The sequence below is a fragment of the Lissotriton helveticus genome, chromosome 1_1 (genome assembly GCF_964261635.1).
Source record: "Lissotriton helveticus chromosome 1_1, aLisHel1.1, whole genome shotgun sequence".
NCBI lineage: Eukaryota > Metazoa > Chordata > Amphibia > Caudata > Salamandridae > Lissotriton > Lissotriton helveticus.
This window is the reverse complement of record NC_136057.1, coordinates 1,626,894,876-1,626,906,294: the sequence shown is the minus strand read 5'-3', so window position 1 is coordinate 1,626,906,294 and position 11,419 is coordinate 1,626,894,876.

The window sequence follows — 11,419 nt, the reverse complement described above, 5'->3', positions numbered from 1 at the left end:
TCAAGCTAGCCTAGCTGAAGAAGGGTGGCATACCCTGAAACCGGTCCCAGGATGCTTGTTTCCGGTCCAGGAAGGACCTGGCCTGGCAGTTCACTCCGGACTGTTCCCATGGGGCACAGTGTCGAGACTTGCATATGGCTGGGTCCAAACTGGGTTGGCGTAGTGGGCAAAAGAACAATGGATTTAAACCAGATCTTTTGACTGGGGGAGAATGTTTGCTTTGTCAGCATTCCTGTAGGAGAGTAGGGTCTGCAATCCTATGATCACCCAGATTTTTGCTTTTTGCTTCACTGGTTTACGACTTTCCCTGGCTGTGGGCCTGCTAATCAGACCCACAGCCTAGCTGTTCTCTCTATTCCAAATTGTACCGAGGTACTGAATTGGCACTGGGCCCTCTCCAAGTCCCTGTACCCAGGGCAGAGGTGCACCCAGAAGTCTCCCAGGGGCTGCAGCATGTATTATGCCACCCCTGGGCTGACTAACTAAACAGACACAACTGGCTGCTTGACCGCTGGGGCAAGGTGGTGTAATCACCCTTTGCTTTAGATATAGTATACCTATATCTAAACCTAAATTGGGCACACAGATTTCCTATCAGTCACTCCTATGGCAGGCCTTAACAATCCTGAACTGTGAAACAGTAAAGGTATTGGATCCTACATCTGACCAACCCGGATCTCAACAATAGGAAAAACAGAACAGGGTGGCTGGACAGGATTATTCGTGAAACAATTCACCAGACACACAGTCAATCTGTACCGTGTGACCACTGGATTTAATTTTCCAAACAAGTTTATTTTTCTTTTTTACATTTATCAGCAATTTTTTGAAACACAAGCACAAACAAAACCACTGTCAATTCAAAAGGTTCATATATACAGTATCTACAAATGCACACATTTACAAGTTTACAACAAAGAATCAAACAAAAGATTGGTTAGACACACCAAAAGACAATCACAAATGTATAATAATTCAAATAAATTGCAATTATATACAGTGCAGAGATTAATCCATAAGCGAACAAACGGGAACCAGTCCTAGAGATTGAAAAAACCAAGTGACAGGCGGGGTTGAGATCAAAAACAAGCCTGCCTGTCAACGAAAGCCTGTGGTGTAATGTTAAATAGGGTTGCAAGGCTAGGATACAGAGTGGTGGTATGATTTACATCCTAGCGGCACCCTTTGTTGTAGCCACAGGGTGGTATTGTCGATGCGTTTCGAACCTAAGTATTCAAGGTTCTCTTCAGGACAGGGACTGGGAAACAGATTCTGCACGCGGGCACAAAGGTTGCCGTGGCGTAGGTATGTCGTGTTCACACCTGCAATAGGCGCAGAGCAGGACTTAAGGCGTGGTGTCAGGCTTCAGAAGCTTGCAGGTATCAGGGCGGCTCACATTATTTTGCGCGTGTAGGTCTGGCTATGCAGACCACAGGGAGGGAAGCGGCCGGTCACTGGCCTCAGTTCAGGCCGGCAGTTAAAGTTGGCCCGTTTTCTGAATGAAGTAATCAAGCCACAGAAGGTCCGTGTTGCTCACTCTCTCCCAGGAACAAGCTGTCTGTAGGTCAATCCTGAAGGCAGAGTGCTTGGAATCGTGTGAGATGGTGCTCTGGCATGAGCTGAGCCTGTCTGCGGCTTTCGGGATCTATCCCTTAGCCGTTTCCATGATAGCGTCAGACCATATACTTTTAAGTGCCTTATAATCCTCGCGGTTATGGTAACTTTGGTCTGACAATATCTAAACATGTCGTGTAAGGTGTCATACGCTTTGGAATACTACCCCCTTGCCAGTTCTGGCGACGGGGGTAGCATTCCACCCCTCTAGAGGGAGAAGACATGTTGGTAGCCTGTAACCCCGGTTAAAGTCGAACATAGCCTCAGCTCCACAAAATGGATGCTGCCACCGAGACACAAGTCTGACCTCCTGCAGCTGGGAGTCCTTCCAGCGAGGAGTGCTTGGACAAAGGGTTTCCTGTCAGGGGCGGTGCCAGCACCATCCCAGACAGGGTTTTGTGTATCCCGGGTAGGCAGGGCTATAGAGGAAGGTGACTGCAAGTGGCACCCCGGTGCTCACTGTGCATATGCCGGCTCAAACCAGTTCCTGGGGCACACCAGCCCCTGAGCTGGGGAGAGACCGGACAAAGGAGAGGGGTGTAACCACCCCCCTCCTAGTCCCACCCATAGGGCAGGACTTAGTCGCGTGCCAGCCCCTTTTCTCAGGATAAAGGTAGGAGCAGGCCCCCTTCCAAATTAGATCATCTTTGAATCCTGAACCTACTTTCTACGAAAGGAACTCAAGACTTCTTCCTAGGATTTCTCCCTTGTGACTAAGGAGTAGTCACCCTGCAGCAGCAGGCACCAACCAAGCATCGCGGTTTGCTGTAAGTCTCTCCTCCGGATCAAGACTGCCCAGCTCGACGAGAACCGGCTTCCCTGGCACCTCTGACCTCTACCTGCATCATCAGCCCAGCTGAGATTCGTGGGTGTGACGAGACCTCGAGGGACCGGCCATCTTCAAGACTACACGACACTTGCCCAGCACGACCACCGAGGGATCCTTGAGTGAGTGCTTTGGGGTTTGAGAAGCCCTAACCCTGAGCAGCTCCAGCACCGAAGTCCAGCCCCCCAGCATCCACGAGATCTGTGTGGGGCCCTTCTGCTCTTTGCTGCTCACCGCGTTGTCCAGGTCACTTGCCCGTTGACTAGTGGCCCTTCTGACAACGAACCACGACGACAACACCGCTGGTCTGGTTGCTCCAGACTGGCCCTTGCTCCCCTCCAAGAGAGGAGCACCCCGGACCCTCCTGGTCCACTCCAGACGCCATTTTGAGTCCACCGCGTGGGCTTGCATTTGCCAAGACTTGTTGCCCCCATCCTGGGTCCAGCGACTTCGACAGCAGATACCACCGTGGGACAGCTCGCACCTCCATCCTGGTCACTGACAACGCCTCCTGGTCCGAGAGACAGCAGAGCCCAGCGTCGCCCACTCACCTGGTCGAGGGGACTTCGCCCGGTGCCATCCTGGTGCCCACCTAATCACTGGCTAGAGATTCAGGACTTGGTCCCCTCTGCTTACAGGTCTCCATCTTCACCGATCCAGGCTTGGATCACATCGAACATCTTCACTGGTCGCCTGCCAGCAACTTCTTCTTTCAGGCTCCATAGACTGCAACGAGGATTCCCGACGTCTTTTCAGACCTATGCAGCCGCAGCCCCTGGGCTAGGTAACCTGAGCATTTCGGTGCTCCAGCATAGCTTAACTATCTAAGTGTCCAGATCCTTTTTCGTTTCAGCTCTACCTAGTCGGATTCGTCCGATAACACTAACTTTGCATTTACTAGCCTCCATAGACTTTGTTCCGCATCCCGCGTGAGAGTGCACACTCTGCACCCGATCTCCCTAGGCCTCCTGCTCGTAATCTAAAGGTTCAGTAGTCTAGTCCTAGCGATCCCAAAGCCTCTGAGAATAGTTACTTACCTGCTAGTAATTCGCATTCTACTTTTGTAGTATATGGTTTTTCGTGCCCCTCGGGCATTTGTGTAACTTGTGCGACTTTAAGTATTTTCTTAAGAGTTTTGTGTTGTGCTTAGCTCCCTGACTCATAAAGAGTTCAGGGTAGTACTGTTATAAATAAATATACTTTTATTTTCATAACAACTTGTGTGGTGTCCTTTCACTTGGTGTTCAAAGGGTAAATGTGGTGGTAAACAGCTGGCTTAACACGCCCTCTAGAGTTTAGCCTAAAGACTGCTCTTGTCCATGCTACTAGGATAGCTGGTCTATCAGGTTGACTTACAACCAATCATCAATAAGGGTCGTTTGGAATGATACATAGTGATCACTAGAATAGTGAGCACTGCATATCAGGCCAACTTCTCACAATTCCGTCCATCATTTGTTTGCTGTAATACTTTTCGCCCTAAGTGGGATGGGTATGCCCAGACGTGGGTCCCTTGCTCACTGTAAATGTAAATGTAGACGTACTTGTAAAGCGCACTGATACTCCTGAGTGTCCTGGCGCTGTACTCATACCGCTAGGGAACGCTTCCTGGTTTTTCCCCATGAAATGTCCACTCCTGGGCATCCCCAGGGTGCAACCAGGCATCCCTAGCACTGTAGGGGGCCGTTGTGGAGACTAAGCAAGCTATTACCCAGAGTTGCAGCGTGGGACCCATGCTTAGAGTAGGCACCGAGGCGAGAAATCAGGTCCGAGGAATTATGAGCCCAAGATCCGCCGAGCCAAGCCAAGGCAGGAATTGAACCCTGGTCCCGGGCCAGACCTCTGCAGCAGGGTCTGCCGCTCTAACCATTGAGCCACACTTCTCCACTGTGCCACTGGTTTCAAGGTAGCCTGGCTAAAGAAGGGTGACATACACTGAAACCGGTCCCAGGATGCTTGTTTTCGGTCCAGGGAGGACCTGGCATGGCAGTTTGGTCTGCACTGTTCCCATGGGGCACAGGTTCAAGACTGATTTGCATATGGCGGAGTCCAAACTGGGGTGGCGTAGTGGGCAAAAGAACGATGGAGTTAACCCAGATCTTTGACTCGGGAGAATGTTTGCATTGTCAGCATTCGGTCCATCATTTGTTTGCTGTAATTCTTTTGGGTGATGTCTGGTTTCAGAGAAGTTTGTATCCTTCACACCGGCTGCGCAGTCATAACCTTTTGATCTGCATATTTGGCAAGAAGGGAAGGAGGGTTGGTTGGACCCTGAATGAAAAACAATGCACTAAAAGGGAGACTTTGCCGGTAGTGGTGTTAAAGAAAGCGGCCTGCTACACACCTCTGGAGAAAAGAAAAGCTGGAAGGGGGCAGGGGTTGCCTCTGCACTTCAGAATAAAATTTGTCTCAAACGATCTGTTCATTGGAGGCTGGCTCATTTGAAGTGAATCATGGAATAGATGGATGGATGAATGAAGGATGATTACATTAAATAAATAACTTTATTTGGCTGAACGTACAACCATAAAAGAATACATACACAAACATACAATATGTAAAAGTGGTAAGATACATCCACAGATGACAATCATTAAAAGGTTAAAACACACAATAAAATCTAGATTAATCACAATTTTCACAATTTAAATAAAGTACATAGTGCCCCATGATCGTACAGCACAAAGAAATTGGCTTACAGTGATACAAGACTCTTTGTCAGAGAGTTGCTGAAGAAAATGATAGGCTGCAATGCAATGCCTTAAATTCCTTAGTCTCATAAAAGGGACCAGAAAACCTTTAGTATATAGTTCAAAACATTTGCAAAAAAACTAAATGAACCATTGATTGTTTAGCACCACTATTGCATGGGAAGGCTCTCATATCTAAATCCAGCTGCTAACCTATGGGAGAACAGAGTAAAATAAAGAGTGAGCCCAGTTCCTTCTAGGTTTCTAAAAGATAACTGGATTAACCATGTGTACTCATCCCAAACCCTCTTTTCGTGCAATTGGGCTAACAGTAGAACAGAGACCTGTTTTTGCTATCAATAGCGGTACATGATGCTGTGTCAGAAAATGCATGAGAAAGTCCGATCTCATCAAACGAATCTTTAACATACGCCAACCAAGGAATTGACAAGCCCTTATCACATTCCAGACAGTCAGTAATTATAGAAAAAAAGAGAAGAGAAAAGAGAAGAATAAGAGTACTGGTTGAAGCTCACTAATCTTCCTGGGGTATCCAAAGATGTTGGAGTAAACGCCTCACTCACTGATCGTGACATGCTTTATCATCTGCGCCTATCGACACTCTGGTAGAATGATACCACCAGGGCAGACTCAACCTGAAGAAGGTCTTTGGGAGTTCTTTAATAAAAGGAAGCTGGATAAAGCCAGGGATCCAGAAAAAAAGTGGTAGGTAGTGAGTTAAAAATACCTCACAGTATATCCCAAAGAAAGTCTTTTATTAGTAGGGTACGGGGGTATAGTCAAAATTATAAGTGTAACAAGGTTATAGTTGGAGAGTTATTACTCAATTAACCTTGAGTCAACAGTTGTCCCAGTGAATGTTTATGGGCCATCCTCCAAATCTGAGTTGAGCACGCTAGCCTCCAGTCTCAATTTTACCAACATTTCTAGCAAAGCAATTTCAAGATGATTTCCTGTCAATTAATATTAAAGCACAACACACACACTACATGCTAACCCTACCTTATGTATGCACAGTAGGCCTGAAACTTCCTGTCTGTGTCCAACGCGGTTGGAGTGAAAGGCCCAATTAATTGAAAACAGTAAACCTTTTAATCGGTAAAGGCTAGTTGGCATCTCTCTCACAAAGGTAACAGGTCAAAAGGCTTGACCCTTACTCTATAATGAAATGCTGCCCCCACTGTCAGTCCTTCTGAACATGTCGAGATGACAATAGCCAATCACAAAAAGGAGAGATGCAATTTATGTACCACTCTGGGCTACAGATTCCGGCTGTGAACCTCAAGCTAGTGCACTAAAAACCTTCAATGAACACTCTATTGTCATGTTTGCTTAGTCAAAAAACATAAAACCCTACAGAGACATGATGTGTGTGGAACTCTGGGCAGGTGTGTACACTCTTCTGACCTTCCCACTATTGGGAGAGCACCATATTATTTTGAAATTTGTAGAAGTGCATTATAATCACTCGTAGTCAGCACCCACATATTTAGAGGGCTTTTGATTAATGTAGTTTAGAATTGTAACGTTTGGGCCGGGGATCTGTGCAATAAGTAATGGAGTGTTTATTAATCATAGACAAATTAGTGCCTTCACAATAATAGAAGTTTGCACAACGTCGGAAATATAGGCACAAGTGAAATGTCACCTTAATTGTAATCTGCCTTAGTAGGAAATACATATGCTTACTAATGAGTGAATTAACCTAGGGTTTTTAATATGAAAGATGTATTGCTGCATTGAAAATAGAATTAACGTTTAGAATGCTGAAATGTAATGTTAGGCTGTGTTAGAAATGCATTCAATGTGTAAGGGCCCGAGATGTGCTGAAGCCAGTAGAGGCCTAATTGTATTTTTCCTTGGTTAGCTTTAGTTGAAGAAATGTTTCCTTATTCTTGGGAAAGGCTGTCCTCAGCAAATGTTGAATTGTAACTTCGAATGTTGCAGGGTTTCTTCTCACGTACAGCAGCCTGCAGGTGCAAGGCCACGGGTCTCGTTAGGTAGAAGGAACCATTGTTTAGGAGTTAGGTTGGTAGGCGCGAGTGCAGAAAGGATGCCAAGGAATTTGGGAGTGCAACATTTAGCGGAGAAGGTGCCTGGGACCCAAGGACACTCCAACAGACGTTTGATGGAGAGAAGCCATACTGGAAAAATCCGAAGACCCACAGCTGCCAGAGGGGCGTGCCTGAAGGCGTGTCGACTGTTATTGGAGTTTTGTATTAGGGACAGCACCAGAGGGTGGAGAGTCAGATTTGAGTGGGTTCTAGCGGAGAGCAGTCTAGAGACAGAGTACGGGCTTTGGGGAAGGCAGGATGTAGGTAGATTGTGAACTTAAGGCAGAGTAGGGTGTATGAAGGAGCATCTTAGAATGAGCTCGGTAGTTAGGGACTACTTATGGAAAAGTGAATGTACTTCTTAGGAAGTCTTCACTGCTGACACCTTTATTCTTGCCTGGGTACAATGCTAAGTAGGGATGTCACCGTAGAGTCAGTGTAGGGACAGCCTAACCAAAATTTCTTTCCCTTTTGTAAATACAGTCTCGGACACAAGTTGGGATTGTAATTCTTTGTCTAATGATCCTTGAATTGATTTTGCTTTTCATCTTGAGTCGTCTGAGACTCCTGCGTAGGGTCATGTATGTATTGGTTCCGGTTTATTTCCTGAATCTTTTGCTGAGATGTTTGTACATCCAATTATTTTTGGCTATGTAATACATTCTTTAAAATTCCACTTCGTAGTCAGTGGTCCTTCGAAATTATGTAAAATTTGGATTGCAATGTTGGTTAATGAGATGTTAACAAAGATCTTCCATCCACGCTTTTAAGACAGGGAAAAAGGTTCAGTCGACCTGACCTGGGATTCTAGAATTTGGTAAGAAAATCTAGATAAGAATCCCAGCTCCTTCACTATGACTCTAAAACCATTCCACCGGCAACTGATTGCCTGCTGTATCTGGGTTTTCTGGTTCACAAGATCTTCCATGACAAAGGTCCTTCCAACCTCGCCTCAAACATTGTCGGATAACAGCTAACCAGGAATCTCAGATTTTATAATTCCATGCTTCTCTTTGTTACCAGTCCCTGTAAACATAATCTTATCAAGCTAAAATGTTCCTGTTTGTGTGGCAGTCCTTTTAATATCCTCTTCCTACAAGCCCCTCTGCTGCTCTCAAAACATGACAGCATGCAAATCGGCTGGACTCTGACTACCCTATCTGTTCTCACTAACCTGAAATAATCCCCTGCTCTCTGTTTGGAATGTCATGTCATTGTGCACAACTCTCTGTATTTCATCTATTTCCTTCCCCAGCACCCCCATTCATACCCTGTAATATTATGTAATATGTGATGTATGGGTGTGTTATAAAAAAGAGCTGCCTAAACAATAAACAATATTGTATTCCTGTTTGTATTTTTTTAACCAACAGATCTTTGCTGGATATTACATCTGTTAACATCTAATAACAGGCAACCCCTTATAAGCAATCATTGTTCTAAATTTATTGACCATATAACTAAATTTAAAATTGTTCACTTCCCCCAGGAAAAGAGGAACTAAGAGAGGAAGCATATTGTTTCCAAACAGGGTCTCTTATTTTATGTCAGTTATTTTCCACAATAATTTATTATAATTCATTTGTTTGACATTACCACACAAAGCAACCAACACATGTTTCACCAAGACCCGCTTCATCAGGGCTGAAAAACATGAAAAGCAACAGAATGTCACTCCTAGGTACAGACATTTAATATATACAAAAACCCATCATATTTTAGCCCATTTACAAACATCACAATATATAGTATGTATCTGTGTAGAGCTGTCCCCTCATATTCCATATTTACAGACAACATAATTCTGCTTTATTTGTAAGAGTCAGTTCTTATATCATCTTAGATTACAAAAAGAAGGCAACATATTATTAAACGTATTCTATTTGTCCTTATACTTTTAGTAATTAAGAGTCTATTATTTACATTTAAAAGGATTCTTCATATCATTTAACCTGTTTATATTAATGTTTTTCTTTTTTATTTATTAGATCAAAACCTTTATCCAATTTCTCTGGATCATTCTGGTTTGAGAAAATTCATCTAGTTACCTCTGATTACTTCACACATAGGTATCTAGCACCTGCAAACCTAGTCCTTCTTTTATTTCACATGTGAATAGCACCTTAGAAAGCTATACCATCACAAATTGGTAATTCATAAAACTCAATATTTACAGGATCCACCCCATCCTATTTGTTCAGATCTAGTCTATAGATTTCCTCTATAGCACCAGTTATTTAATAATGCAAGCCACTAAATAGTTTGCAATACATACATGCATGTGTACCTTCTATTAGTCATATGTGCAAACTCCCACTGACATATTTTGAAATAGGATATCTTATTCTTAAATATATGCAAACATTGACAATGTCTGTAAAAACATAAGAAACAATATATATAAAGATATATTTGTATTTATAAATAAAATAAAAAGTTTTATCACCCTAGAATCATGCCCCCAAAGAAAAGAGACAATTTAATAATAACACCCATGGCTTACTTATTTGTATCTCTTTCTCCTTCGAAATTTATGTAGGGATCCACCAGCAACTTTCCATTTTGTTCCAGATTCCAGAATTCTGTCAGGACCCGGATACAAGGATTAGGCTGTTCTCTCTTCACTTTAATGACATACATTTTCCTGGAGGAGCCATTTTCAATAAATCTTTACATTACAAAAACTACATTTCTTATGAACAGTTGGTGGAAAAAAAACAGACAAAGTCCATCCAATTGCAACACAGTCCTCAGTATAATGGTCTGTGTAGCCTGTCTATTTCCCTCTTTCTTCGCTGCTCCAGCAGCAATTCAGATGAGTGCACTTGTTTTTAGGTCGAGCCTAGAGCAGCGCATGCGCTGCTGCTCGACTTTTAGTAAGGGGCTTTTCGAAGTGCTACCCACAAGCTTTTCTTGGCCTAAAGCTTGCGTGCATGTGCGCGTGAACGCGTGCAGCCGCCATCTGCCTTTATCTCATTAAACCTTGCTCTGCTTGCACTACCCCCTCACTACCTCCTCCTTTCTCCCTCTGCCCTCCTTGTCAGCTATTGTTGTGACTCATGCTGCTCCGCTGGCACTCCCCCCTACCCATTCTGAGACGGCTCTCTGATGAGGGTGGTTTATAGACTTCTCATAGGAGGCGAGGGTTGATTGATTAATGACTAAAAAGGCTCATTAAGTCTCAATACTTTTGAATCCACTTCAGGCCGTTAGTTTAGGGTCACAACATCCTGGATGTCTTTAAAATAAACCATCCAGATACTTAAAATAAATGTTTTGCGCTCGGAGAAGTCAGAAGAGAAACACTTCTGGGCTCCACGTGTGTGAATCGTGGTTTCAGAATGGACTCTGTGCAGTCCTACACCTACCATAGGTACCTCAGATTGGCCGGATGAAAATAACAAAAGTAGCAGAAACTATTCTAAAAAAAAGAATACGTGGGGGGAGGAGCCTAGCTCGCGGCCGTAATGGTTGCCCTTTAGCTCGGCTCCCGCAGCCCTCCGTCCTGATTGCCTATCCTGTCTTCTATCCTGTCCGGGGACGACACATTTTTGGGGCATTGGAAACATAACGGCTTGTTTGTACTTGCCATCCGACCCCGGGGTCTCGGTGTGCAGTGGCTCCGGAGTTGTGGCCTCTGAGAGATCGGGGCCTCTGCGAGACTTGGACCGGGACCTGGCCGGTGGGATCCGACGGCTCTCGGCCCCGGCCGAGAGCGAGAACCAGTGTTGGGAGCCGATGTGCGAAGATCCCGGCGATCCTGACCCGGGCCTGCCCTGGTGGCCGCGCGGCCGACGTGGGTGAGAGGCCCGGGGACCTGAGTCTGTGAAGGGGTCTCTCCCCGCCGCTGCTTTGTCCGGCGGCCCTGGTCCTCGGGGCCCGGACTCCGCTTGATTGGGGCACCGATGCTGGTGCTGGCGGAGACCCGTCTTGGGCGGACATCCTTTTGGCATCGAGGCCGCCCTTGCTGGGACCCCCGGAGCTTGTAAAGTCCTACATTTGAGAACTGTTCTTTCCGGGGGTCGTGGTGAGCGGCGATTGGGCTGATTCACGAAATGGCGGCCGACCCTCTGCAACGAGAATCACCCTGTGGCGGCGGGCCCGTGTTGCCTATTGGTGTGGGGAGCGGATCTGGTGGACGTGAGCCGACGGTCAGAGATATCCTGGAAGCCCTGAGATCCCTACACGCTTCCCTGGCCCTGGGCGTCTCGGTG